We start from the raw sequence: 13,082 nt of genomic DNA, 5'->3' as shown, positions 1-13,082 counted from the left end.
TCTTGGCATGCATCATAATGGCACGCTGGCTGCATCCAGTATTCTGGGAGCAGAAATTTGCTGATTCAGCAGTGAGGCTTCTGGAGCGATGGCAGCTGAGTTTGTGCTCAGCCTTTGTCAATTTATCCCTGTAACTGAGCAGACGTGTTGTTAGCAAGCTGTCACATCTCCAACCTGACTAGTGGTTTCTGAGGCATCCCATCCCTTCAGCTGTTTGCCACTGGCTCACACTCCCTCAGGTACAGATATTTTCCCTGCAGCAGAGCACTCCCCTCCTCCTCTCCAGCCCAGCTGGCTGTGCAGCATCACACTGCAGAAACCCTTATGCAGCATCAGGAGAAAACAGCTGGGGAAGGTTGCCCTGCCACAAACCCTCCTCCACACAGACTACAGTCTGATACCATCGGTTCTCAGTATGCAGGGTACTGAGGGCAAAGAAGGAAAAGTAAAAGAAAGAATATAAATATGTATAAATAAGCCTGATGGAGTTGTTGTGCTTTCATACTCTTTGAAAAAAAAAGAATCAAGCTGCAGATGCAGTATGGTGTTATAAACAAAAAAAATCATTGTGCAGCATCCTTTATAAAGCCTCTGAAAGAGTTCTGCCTTTTTCTTTTTTTAAAGCATAGCACATGTAATCTGCAACTCAGATAAGGCACCCACAGATAATCAAGAGGTGACTGTGAAAAATCTTTTTTTGAACGACAGCCTTAAAAGTTCACGCGTATTTCTTATGACAAATCCCCTAATTATCACTTCCATCAGCAGACTGCTAACACGTATTCCGGGCACCACTAAGCAGGAGGAAAAAACCCAAGCAGGAAGCACCACAGGCTTAACACTGAGATGATAAAAAGCCCAAATTCTAAGCAGCACTACAAAAGGCAAGCAGTCAGCTCAGACAAGGACTGGATTTTTAACTTGACATTCAGACTACCTAACGCCAACAGTGCTGTATAACAGAGTTTACAGAAGCGGCCCCAACCCTCCTGTGCCACAACCTCAAGACAGCAGCAGCCAGGGAAGGAGCAGAGCAGCTCCTTTGCAGCTCACCATCAACCATGGACAGTAAAACTTGGCCTACGTTCACCCTGGCAGCATGTTTGCCCAGAGACATACATGAACATGATCCCAGAGGAAAAGCAAACCACATTTTCCAGCTCTCCCTGCGACAGGTAGCCTGCTTAGAATAGAATCATAGAATCACCAAGGTTGGAAAAGACCTGCAGGATCATCCAGTCCAACCATTCGCCCTTCACCAATGGTTCTCACTAAACCATGTCCCTCAACACAACGTCCAAACGTTCCTTGAACACCTCCAGGCTCGGTGACTCCACCACCTCTCTGGGCAGCCCATTCCAGTGCCTGACCACCCTTTCAGAGAAGTAGTATTTCCTAACATCCAGCCTGAACCTTCCCTGGCACAGCTTGAAGCCATTCCCTCTAGTCCTATCACTAGTCACACGAGAGAAGAGGCTGACCCCCAGCTCACTACAACCTCCCTTCAGGTAGTTATAGAGAGCAATAAGGTCTCCCCTGAGCCTCCTCTTCTCCAGACTGAACAATCCCAGCGCCTTCAGCCGCTCTTCATAAGGTCTGTGCTCCAGACCCCTCACCAGCTTTGTTGCCCTCCTCTGGACACGCTCCAGGGCCTAAATGCCTTTCTTACAGTGAGAGGCCCAAAACTGTACACAGTACTCCAGGTGCGGCCTCACCAGTGCTGAGTACAGGGGGATAATTACTTCCCTGTTCCTGCTGGCCACACTATTTCTGATACAAGCCAGGATACCATTGGCCTTCTTGGCCACCTGGGCACACTGCTGGCTCATGTTCAGCTGAGCATCAACCAATACCCCCAGGTCCATTTCCTCTACACAGTCTTCCAGCCACTCTGCCCCAAGCCTGTAGCGTTGCCTGGGGTTGCTGTAGCCAAAGTGCAGGACCCAGCATTTGGTCTTGTTGAACCTCATCCCATTGGCTTCAGCCCAGCCTATCCAGATCCCCGCACTTCATGCATAGTGTGCAGGTAATGGCGGTGGCAGCTGCTCCCCAGAAGTGGAGCTGACTTGCAGAGACTGTCCAGGTTACAGTAGCACTCAGTCTAGCCCATCATTAACCCACAGCCACTCACAAAATTCAGATCCAGATCTGATGAAGACTTCAGATACACCCTGTATTGCAACATGGGGCTTGTCTCTATCCGTTACAAAAACATGAATCTCCAAAACACGGTGTTCTAAACAAGACTGGATTTCTGGCTCTTCCTTGAACACAGGTCATTTATTTACTTGTAGACTAGTCAGAGCATCTGTTTCACAAAGGGATGGAGAGGCCCATTCAGATCAGTTATGATTCATCCTGACTCTTCTCTGGATAAGGAAGAAGAAAGCACCACTTGGAACCCTCACCACCTTGTCATGCACTGGTACCTCTCCTGCCTTGACTGCAGCTAACAGCAGTAAAGCCCACCTAAACATCCAACCCCCTTCTTCATCTCAGATCTAATCCTGAACAGATCACAGCTGTTAGCACAAAGCCCTGCCAAGGCAGTTTCTCACTAGTAGAAGAGCCCAGTTTGGACACACGTCCCCAGATTGCATCTCCAAGGGAGAGGCCCAGGGGCGGCCATCCAACCAGCACAGCCTGAGCTCACCCCTGGCTGTGTGCCGGTGATTCACCAGGGCTGAAGCCACTCTCTGGGGTTAGCCCCTTGCTCTGGCAGCTCTACCAACACTAGCCGTAGGTACCCACACAGAAGTCCCAGAGGCCCATGGAGCATGGGAAGCGCTGGAGATGGACACCAGCCAACAGGAGAACACGGAGGAGTCAGATTACAGAGGCAATGCTAAAAATGCTATTTTTGTCCCTGTGTTTCATAAGGGAGGCTCAAACCCAAGCATGGTGTTTTTCCTCCTCCTTGAGTCACTGGGATCACTTTCAGTAAGCCATGTGTTAGCATCCACAAAGGCAGGGCGGCTTTTCAGCTCCTGCTTCTGGCAGGAGGGAGCGAGCAGAGTGGGTGCAGTAAGGCAGCGTGACAGCTGAAACTGCGCCCGAGGCATTAACTTTCCAGAGGTGCTGCCATCACTGCAGATGTGACCAAGCTGCTCTGGGCCAGTAAAACAATTATGGTGACTCAGGCCAGCCAGCTGACCCACACTCACTGCTTGGGTGCCTTTGTGAGGAGCACAGCACAGAGGCACTGAGCAGATAGCAAGGGACCCCAGCACAGAAGCCCCTGTTTCCATGTTTTCAAGCACTGGCTGAAGCTGGCTCTATCACAAGGGCCTCCAAATACTCAAAAATTCCAAAGGTCTCAGCCTGCCAATGACCCAGTAAAGCAAATCATGATTTGGAAGCAAAATATTTACCTAGGAGAGCGGGTAAAGTGCAGCAAGCTTTATGAAATACACTGCAAAACTCCATATGCAGATACCACGTACCTGGAAAGCTCTCTAGTATGCTTGTAACAGAGGCCTGTAGAAAAACCTAAAGTGGAGGGGCCTGCTAACCAAGCACCAGCAAGATTTTATGGACAGCAAGTCAGGAAGGAAAGGCGGCTTCTTGCAGCAACTCATTTACTTTTCATCTTCATGGCAATGCCTTTCTTGTTTTGGAGATCAGTTTACTTTTGCCAGATGGAATCAAAGTCACCACTGTGAATTCAGCTTTTTTTCTTGTTTCTTGGAAAGCACCAGTCAGTACCACGTCAAGAAAAACAAACAGAGAGGTTTGCTTAGGATCTATTTAAAGCACTTCAGCAGTGGTAGCTCCAATAACAACCCCAAGGCCAGCACTGATGCTTATGACAGAACTGGGGCTACTCTTTACAGTGAGGGCAAGAACATTGCAGAGAACATGCTGTCTGGTGGGCTTTCACACTAAGTCAGTCTTTACATTTTTCTCTTTTGCCGAAGGTCAAAGGCATGGTCAGAAAACTTGGTGTGAAATAAATGTTTCAGAAAGGGTCAGATCCAAATGGGAAATTCTCAGCAGCCAAGGATGAGAAGCAGTCTACCTGAAAAGAGTGAAAATCCCTGTGAGAAGACCAAGCTGGCTTTGCTCCATTCACTGAGCAGGCATGGAAACAGTCCCAAAATGGTGCAGAAGATGCCTAGGCTGAAAACCTCAGATTTGGTGTTGCACAATCCAAGCAGGAGCACAGCTCCGGCATCCAGAGGGCTGCTACTTGCAGTCAGTGGCCATATGGGAGAAGCCTTGCAGCTCAACTTCTGCAAGCTAACACAAGATCCACCTCCACCAACACCGTGCTCAGTGCTGTGGGCAGAAACCAGCCAGGAGGTGGCCATGATGAGCCTGGGGCCTGCTGAAGGCCCTGTCCCACCTGCATGTATCCTGGCTGGAAAGCACAGGTAACCACACACCTGAGAGCCCTGCCCCAGCAAGTGCTGGTAACACCTCTTTACACTATAAGAGCATCAGGAGGCTAACATCATTAGCATCTGTAAAACACTAATGCTCTCTGTATGGAGCATTATTAAACAGCTGAGCAGAGCAAAGCTAACAGTCCTTTACTTTTGTTAATATAGGGTATTCTGCTAGTATCAACTCTCAGGTACCTGGTAACAGCTATGCTTACAACAGGGTATTTGCTACCTCAGCCTGCTGCAGAGATGCTGACCATAGCTCTAAAAGAATCTCAGATACAGCTCCTCCATGGGGAATCTGGTGCTGTCCTACTCACAAGCGTGCCAGTGCTCACCTCTTTCCTCTGTGGCTCTTTTCTGTAAAAGAGACATTCATAACCCTGAGCTCCTTAGCAGCGGACCAAATCCAGCAAGTATCCAAGACATTCAGGAAAAGAGAATTTCATAGCATTGGAATTTTTCCATGCCAGCACTTTTTCATCCTAAGATAAATGGCTTTTACTTGCAGGGCTAAAGGCTCTATTATTTTCAAAATACTTCTCAGCTTCAAAGTGGCAATGGAAATTGGCTGTGCACCTGGCTGGCTGATCCAGCCTGGATTCGGACTAACAGCAAAAGAAGTCTTTCTTCTCTGCAGTAGTGAGCAGTAGTTTGCTGGGCCGCAGACAAGCAGGCAGGAGGGCTGATGTACAAAGGCTAGCACATAGTTAATCACAGGGTGCACAAGCAGGGCTTGAGTAAATGGCAGGAGAGGAAGAAGTAGGAGGAAGCACCCTGCTTGGGAGAGCCGGGAACTGCGTTTGTACTCCCACATGGGCCTTCACGTTTGCATGCCAAGCAACTTGCCCAAAGACCACGCAAGAGCAGAGAGCAGCCTCAAGGCTCTGCAGGGCCTGCTGGGGCCAACTGGTGTTGCCTGGGAAGTCCTACGGGTGCCTGGATCTACCCGTGCCTTCCCCAGGCCCTTGCTGTGGCACACAGCAGGAGGAGCCAGCAGGCCTGTGCCAGGCAGGCAGGTTTCCACCGCATGGATTAGCACAGAGCTCTGCTTTGGTGACCCCTTCCAGAAGCAGGCTGTGCTCCTGGGGCACTCTGCTCCCCACCTCTGTCATTCCAGGCCCTGCGGCCGCTGCCAGCCGCACTGCTTGCAGGAGCTTGCGCAATGCCTGGCCACGCTACACTTGACCCCAGCTGGGGTTGTTGCTCTCGCTTTCGAGAGCCATGGTCATAAAAAGAGAAGGGATTTGCTGGCCAGGGAGCAGCCCAGCCTCGCTGACGCAGCGCAGGCTCCTGAGGTCAATGGTTGCAGCTCCGTGCCGGGGGAGGACACGCAATGCCTAATGTGGAAATGTTTGTATTTGGAGTAATATATAGTTACATCCAGCCACTAGCAGCTGCAGAGGCTGTTTACTGTAGCGCACTGTCCCAGGCCTATTAGCTCCGTGCCTGACAGGGACCAGACTCAGCAGAGAATGACTGTGAAGCCGGACACTGCAGTTATATCTTTGCCAAAATCCCAACAATACTTTTCCTGATAAGTCTGGCACAGAAATAATCATTTACAGAGCTGAAAAACATAACATCCACAGTCTATCCCTCCAGCCAGAAGGGGAGTTGTACAGGGCTCGCAGCCTAATCTTCCACAGCCCCAGCGCTTCCCTCCTTTCACAAACAGCTGGCAATTCATTTCCTGAAGGCCTGCGTGTAAGCATTCGACAGGGACACAGCACCTCCACGGCCACACTTGGCTGCCTGCACACATTCTGCACATGTGGTGCCACCTTCTGCACAAGACCCCATTCAGGAGTGCCTGAGTCCCCGAGAAGATTCCCCCCCCCCCACCCCAGCACACACAGAGGCCCTCACAATGGGGGAAGGACTGGCTGCAACATCACAGCATGCATCCATGCAGCACTCCATAATCCAGCTGCTAAGTTAAAAAACAAAAGCAGTACTCATTAGCTGCTTTCCGGGGACCCAGAGAACACTATCTTCTTGGCTAGGAGAACTCAACATCAACACTGGGAACCACAAAGCTCCGCTGGTTCACATAGTTCCTGACCTTGGCCAGCAGATAAAGCTGCGCAGTCTGCTTTTGTTTTGCAGGTACCAGGTGTTGTTGAAGGTCAGTGCTGAGGAAAGGTTTCTCCCACAGTCAGGAGAAGGTTACAGAGACTTTTTTTTTTTCTTATGCAACATAAGCTTGTCGATGATTAACAATTTTCTTTCAGTTAACTGCAAAGTTAATAGTTATTCAAAGCGCTCTATTGTAATGGGAGTGGAGATGGGGAGACGTACTGCATTAACCATTAATCTTGGACTGTGCTAGAAAAATTAAAATGGGCTATGGCACATAAGTATGATTAATTCTGCTTGCAAAGGGAGAAGGTGTCGCTGTGTGCTTTGGGTGGGAGTGTTCCCTCCTGACAGCAGACTGCCAGGCACAGGCGAGGATGTGCCACTGGGCAGGCTGTCCTCCACATGCAGTGCTGTGCTTTCAGCTGCCTTCCAGCTGAAACAATGCTCTCTGTTTCAAAATTCACATTGTTAATTCTCACTTCTCTCCAAGATCTCTAAACCTTAAGGAGTGGGTGAGGTTTTTTTTTTTTCTCCAGTTTTCACTTTTTTTTTTTTAAGTTGCAAACTGGAAAAGAGAGAAAGAAAAGCCAAACTGTGTAATTTGAGACTGTGAAAGAGAGCTGCCCGCAGGGAAGCAGCCCCCCGCTTGTACCACTTCAGCGTGCAGGTCTAGGGAGAAGAAAGGATGGTTTCCCCAAAAATTGGGTCTCTGTAAAGCCTCTCTTGCCATGGCCCTGCTGCTGTGCGCTTCCCCTACCCAGGGCTCACCAGTACCCTCCGCCCTCACCCTGTGCCAAAATTGCTTTTCCAGAACACCACAGTCCTGCTGACATACGCCACCCCACCGCAGCAGGCACAGAGGCTCATGGAGTTTGATGCCATCAGGTTTATTTTCTGCTCACCAGCACATCTTCAGAGACCGAGTGCATCAGAGGCAAGCTCAAGAGGCATGCTTTGCACTCCCTGTCCCCCCAGTGCAGGGATGTTTGGCTCTGAGTTTTGATTTCTGCCATGGGAGGAACAGAAGACAGCTGCAAGATCTGAGGCTGGATTTATCTTCCGCTTTTCTCCTTCCCAACCCCCTCTACCCCCGCCCCAGCCTGCCAGAAGCCCCCTTCCTGCTCCTACCAGGAACTTTGACCCTGGCCACACTGCAGGCCTGAATGACTGGATTCCTGACGATGAATCAGAGCCCTTTGGAAGCCAAATCCCTCCTCCAGCTCAGCTGTACCTACGCACGCCTGCACAGTTGTTTTTCTTCAGAGTCAGAGTTTCCTTGTCCCAGCCAGAAGTGGAAGTGTTAAGCTATTGTGAGTGGCTGCTTGGTTTTATAAATACTATCTCAGCGTTGGGTGTTTCTGTGAAACATGCTAAGTCTCCAGTTGTTTAAGTCATCACACATTTCCCAATGTTTTTTGCATTCGTTCCTAATGTAATGTGTTCCTTACAAGAGAAATGGGCCAGTGCACAAGAAAACACTTCTCTCTCTTCCTGCTCACAGCCTTCTTCAAAATGCACCAATCAACAGATGCACCACCAGAGAGGTGCAGCTCTGCAACCCAACAGTGCTGCAGAGTGAGTGCACATCACTTCCTCTAGTAGCCACAGGGCACAGCATGAGCAAGGCCTGCTACTGCAGCCCATGCCCGGCAGTAGAAATGGTGTGCCCCAGGTATCCTCCCAAAGCACAGGGAGGAAGGGGAGATGTTGACAGGGCAGGAGGGAGTGTCCCGTCTTTCCCCATGCAAAGGAAAACAGGTAATAGCAGCCTGCAAAAGCCAGGGCTGCAGGAATGGCCTGAGTATATTTGCCTTTGAGAGAGAGTTAAGAAAAATGAAACCATAAACAAAGATATATGTTGCAGCATATCTATAATGGCACTATAACTGCTAGGCTTTAGGGAACAGTTGATCTACAACTTGGCTACTCTACCCCAAGATAACAGAGCAGCAGCCAATAGGTTCCATTCTTCCACTCACCTCCACATACACTCCTGCCCCAGACGCCTTCCTGCATGGCCATCAGCAAAGATTGACCCACAGAGGTCTTCAGGATCAGCCTTTCATAGTGGTGCATGCTCTTCATGTTCACAGGCCAAGATGCACCCCATCTGAAGGTGCATCACAACAGCAGCACACCACAGCATAGGGCATCACACCCAGGGGGCCTTGTGATGGCACTCAGCCCAGCCGCGGGACCAAATTGCAACAGGGTCCTATAAAAACAATGCTCCCACATGAAAGGTTCCAGCAAGAAGCAAACATCTGGGAGAAAGCACATTCTGGAGGAGACTAGAAACAGAAGCAGGCTTAAAGGAGCCAAATCCCATCTGGCTGATGGCAGAAGCAAGGGTCCAGGCTGCTTTCTTGGGGAAACAGCTGTAGCACTTCCTCTGCATATGTGCAGAAAGCACCTGAACATGGTATCTGAAGGGGCAATATGTAAGACCATGCCACAACCAGGAGAAAAGGAAAAGTATTACAGCTCCAAAAGCAAGTATGTTGTGAGTTACGGCAAAGTTACACTGAGGCACTGACCCCAGTCTGAACCATTAAGTATCCTGCAAATGTATCTGACAAAGCCCAGTCATGCTGCATTTGCATCTCTTCCTCACTTCCCAATCCTGCCACTTCCATTTACTGGCAGAAGTTGCATGAGAAGCCATAAATTTACTGGAAGTGAAGGTGCAGCAGCAATAACAAGTCATTGTGCACAAAACAGCTGCATGCAAAGCTTCCCTCCAGCTCCCACATGCTGAGCAAAGTGCCCCCATATCAGGATGTATCCATGCATACGTGAAATTTATTTTCTCACCCTACAGTATGCAGCTGCTTCTGCCCAGGTCTCCCCCGTAGCCTCCAGCCTCCCCAAACCGGCTTTCTCTTCCCTGTTCCCACTACATCTGCAATCTCACATTAAGATGCAGTCAGCTACCATGCACAGAGCCCCTGTCCCCATCCCCACACAGTCCAGATCCCAGAGCTAGTAGGCTGCTGGGGTGAGAAGACGAAGATCTCCTTGTACACAGGGCCATGCGTCCCCACAGCAGCCCTGAGGCAGCTACCTGCCTGCATTGTGAGGCCCCAGCACCACCACTGCACCTGCTCTGTGGTGTTATCAGCCTCTCAGGCTGCAAAACTGGCAGTCTACTAATAGCATGAGTCACGCAGAAAGTCTCATATCCTTCTCCAGTTCAAAGTGTTTCCTAGAACTGCACTGAGAGGCCTTGAAGACTCGACTGTTTACTGAAATTAAAAATTCCCCTCCTGCTCTTGCACAGAGCTGCCTGAAACATGTCTGTGTTTTGCTTTATCTCACGTCTAAAATCTCCTCAGCAGAAAATAGGTAGTGATGAGAGAGGAAATGGGAAAAGAGGAGTTACAGCAACCAGAAAGCTCACCTGTTATTATACAAAATACAGAGGCAGGAGGCAGACAGGCTCCTGTTTCACATACCCTGCATGGGCAAGCAGACTGCTGAGAACAGGCAGGGCAAGTGCATTCAGTCCACTGAGAGTGAGGAGCAGAAGAACACGCTGGCATCATCTGACCTCAAAACAATGACAGAAGGGAGAGCTGACACAAACAGCTTCCAAATTTTAGACTCCACATCCCAAGTGGGACACATCTCCCCCACAGAAGGAAAGCAGAGCAAACAGGTGACAGCAGCTTGCAGGGCCACCAAAGGAGCCAGGCAGGCCACGTGCTAAAGGAAGCCCTGCAGGCCTGATATGCAAGTCATATTTGGAGAAAGCAGTTTCACTGCTTTCTGCTCTGCTGGGGAGTCTAGAGCTGACAGTACCATATTCCAGAAACAATTATTCCTCTGGGAAAAAAAAAAAAAAAACAAGATAGGGAGAGAAAAAATTCACATGTAAGCAAAAGCATGAAGAAAAGCTTTTGTTACCCATTCAGCTAGCACTGTGCCCAAAGAAATCCCTTGCTGCTCATTCAGGGCACGTCAGAGGAAGAGGAGGGTGGCACACCTCCACTGCTGACCCCAGAGAGAGGCGCTGGGTTCACATTCTCTCTCACCAGGCTTATCTGCTGGCTGATTACACCAAAAAAGCCCTTATATTGAGCTCTATTAAAATGCCAGTGCATGCAGTCAAGGCCACTGAAATATTTCCCAAGCCTCAGAAAAGCCTGACAAATGGTGAAGTTTTGCATAAGCCCTGACCCAGTACACTGCAGAACAGACAAATAGCACTTCCCCACGGCAGGGACCATTCCTGGAGCTGCTGACAACCCACCGCTTTTTCACTGCTGTCCCACTCTTGATCGCAGTTTGAGATAAGCCTTTTGTCAACTCAAATTCAAGCCTGAAGCTGTCCAGAAGACAGCCCCTCAGCCTCTTCTCAGCCATGACTGCTGCAGCACAGGCTGGTGCTGGGGGCAGGAGGACTGCCAGGCTCTGCTCCCTTCAGCCCACATGAGTTCTGTGCAGTAGCAGCCTCAACCAGCCCAGGCCAGCACACGGTGGCAGGCAGACTCTCCGGTTTCTCTGAAGTTCACCTGTATTTGCTCCTGTTGTTAGTTCCTAAGCAGGAACAAAACAGCAGACACACCGTTCAGTCAGTTTTGGTGTTGCACAACTGAGAGAAAATAGGAAAGCACCCACAGGAATTGAGCCAAGTCAATAATGGAGATAGATTAAGCAATACACGCACCTGGCTGTCAGAAGCGCAAGATTCTCTCTCTTTAGTAATTACAGAGCAATTATGAAGTTAACAGCAACTCCAATAAGCGCATATATTTCACAATACAATTCTGTTCACAATCCATCAGGAACAGTCATACCAAGGAGATACAGCTCTGAAACTGAACTGTCCTCATCCCTGCAGGCATAATCCTCTAAATGCCAGTCTTTGGTGGGGTGGGATCTTGCAAGAAGTCATAATTAAGCGGTTATTTATTAACAGAATGTAATTGAAGCTGTACTTCAGCATGACTTAAAAAAATCCTATTTTCAAGATAGGTAACAAAACCAAAATAAGATGGAGTACTTTGATACTGGGTTTATGAAAGCTCAGTAAGCCTATCATTCTGCAAAACCAAAACCAGATTAAAGCCTAATTTCAGTGCATCTGAACACATCAAAGTCTTTTCTGGATGATCAGGATGAAAAACTTTGTATTCCATGCCTCTTTATAGTGGTAAAATTGGGATGATCTCAGTTTATCTACACCATCCAAAGAGTAAACAAGGCACTAACCACCATAAGATCCATAACAGATTCATGCCCAAGTGTCAGATAATAAACTAAACTCAGGTCTGCTCTAGTTCACAACATCTTACTTGCACTGGCTTCCACCTTTGCTTCCAAATGTGGATTTCATGCCTGATCCAAGACAGTTTGCCTTGTTCTACATACCACGCAGCAGTGTGAAGCAGAGGTCTTTGGTGGCACTGGCCTTCCATGGCTTACAGGCAAGAGCAATGAGCATTGATTGCCTCATCACCTCTTGCCTACAGGGACCAGAGGTTATTAAGCAAGTGACTTGGGATGGCTGCTCCTACACCCAACCTGACCTCCCCACCTGTACCAGGATGCCCCAGTACATATGGCAGCAGGGAACGCCTCTCTGATGAGAATGAGCTGAACTTCCAGGCACTGTAGACCCACATCCAGGCCATAAACTTTCCCAGAGCCATATGCCCACCCAGGGGGCAATGTTTTAGCACTAACAGCCCACTTCCCCATCTTGCAGTATACTGTGGACAAGCTCAACCACACAGCCCCCCCCAAAAAGGGCAACCCAGTCCACACAACCATGAACAAAGCATTCAGACTTGGGGGAGGGAAGGAGATCACACAGCACATGGATGACACCGGGTAAAGCAAAGTTGCTAGTGTGCATAAAACCCACTAATCATCTTCTCAAAGGAACTTCCTGGGCAAGAACAACCAGCCAGGAAGCCTTCCATCAAGCCTAGCAATAATCTCCTCACTATCTCTTTCTTATCTCCTTTCAGGCTTTATTTCATTCGAGTATTGAAACCTGTTGTGGTTTACTTTCATAAAAGTAGAGTCAGGCACTCAGTGTTTTCAGGCAGCAGGGACGCTTTACTATCTTTTGCTGCATCTACAGCAGGGCTGAAAAGGTGCTATTGTGGTTTGACAGCTAAGGTGATACATGATTCTATCAAGAGGTATCCAAACATCTAAGTGCTCTATAAGGATTAAATAATGATCAGAACCTCTAGCATAAAGAGAGCCAGGGACTGTCCCCGTTCTCCAGACAAGAAGAGCATTTCTGTAACAAGACAAGGTAATAAGCGCTACTGAACCTAAACACAGTCACTGTGAAAGACAAAGATTTGCATGTTCCAGGCAGCATTTCCACCCCCCAGTGCAGTTAAAGTCCTAATGAACTGGTAGAGACTGGGTCTCAGGTTTCTAAGAACATGCAAGAGGAGTGAGCTGTCATTTCGGTACACTCAGCTGAGCAGCATTCAGAGGGCCCAGAGAGCAGCAGAGGAAAAACGAGGTGGGCACGAGAAGCCCACACTTCTGTCTGTTTTCCTCTTCATCCCCCGTGACCATTAATCATCACTAAGGACTCCTACATTTTAAGTTATATGTGGGATAGTTTCCAGCAGCCAGAAGTAAGGC

At 48.9% G+C, this 13,082-nt stretch overlaps 1 long non-coding RNA gene across 2 annotated transcripts in view; it reads right to left on the bottom strand.

Moving 5' to 3' along the window:
• Positions 1 to 11,329, bottom strand: part of LOC121110431 — a 74,987-nt gene extending 63,658 nt beyond the window's left edge. For both annotated transcript variants that reach the window (XR_005858854.2, XR_005858855.2), the window contains exon 1: positions 11,137 to 11,329. This is a non-coding gene — a long non-coding RNA (uncharacterized LOC121110431). The remainder of the gene's footprint in view (positions 1 to 11,136) is intronic.
• Between the last annotated feature and the right edge of the window lie 1,753 nt (positions 11,330 to 13,082).

Source organism: Gallus gallus, chromosome 3 (genome assembly GCF_016699485.2).
Source record: "Gallus gallus isolate bGalGal1 chromosome 3, bGalGal1.mat.broiler.GRCg7b, whole genome shotgun sequence".
Classification (NCBI taxonomy): Eukaryota; Metazoa; Chordata; class Aves; order Galliformes; family Phasianidae; genus Gallus; species Gallus gallus.
Note: the sequence above shows the minus strand (reverse complement) of the source record. Positions and strands in the feature narration are given on the sequence as shown.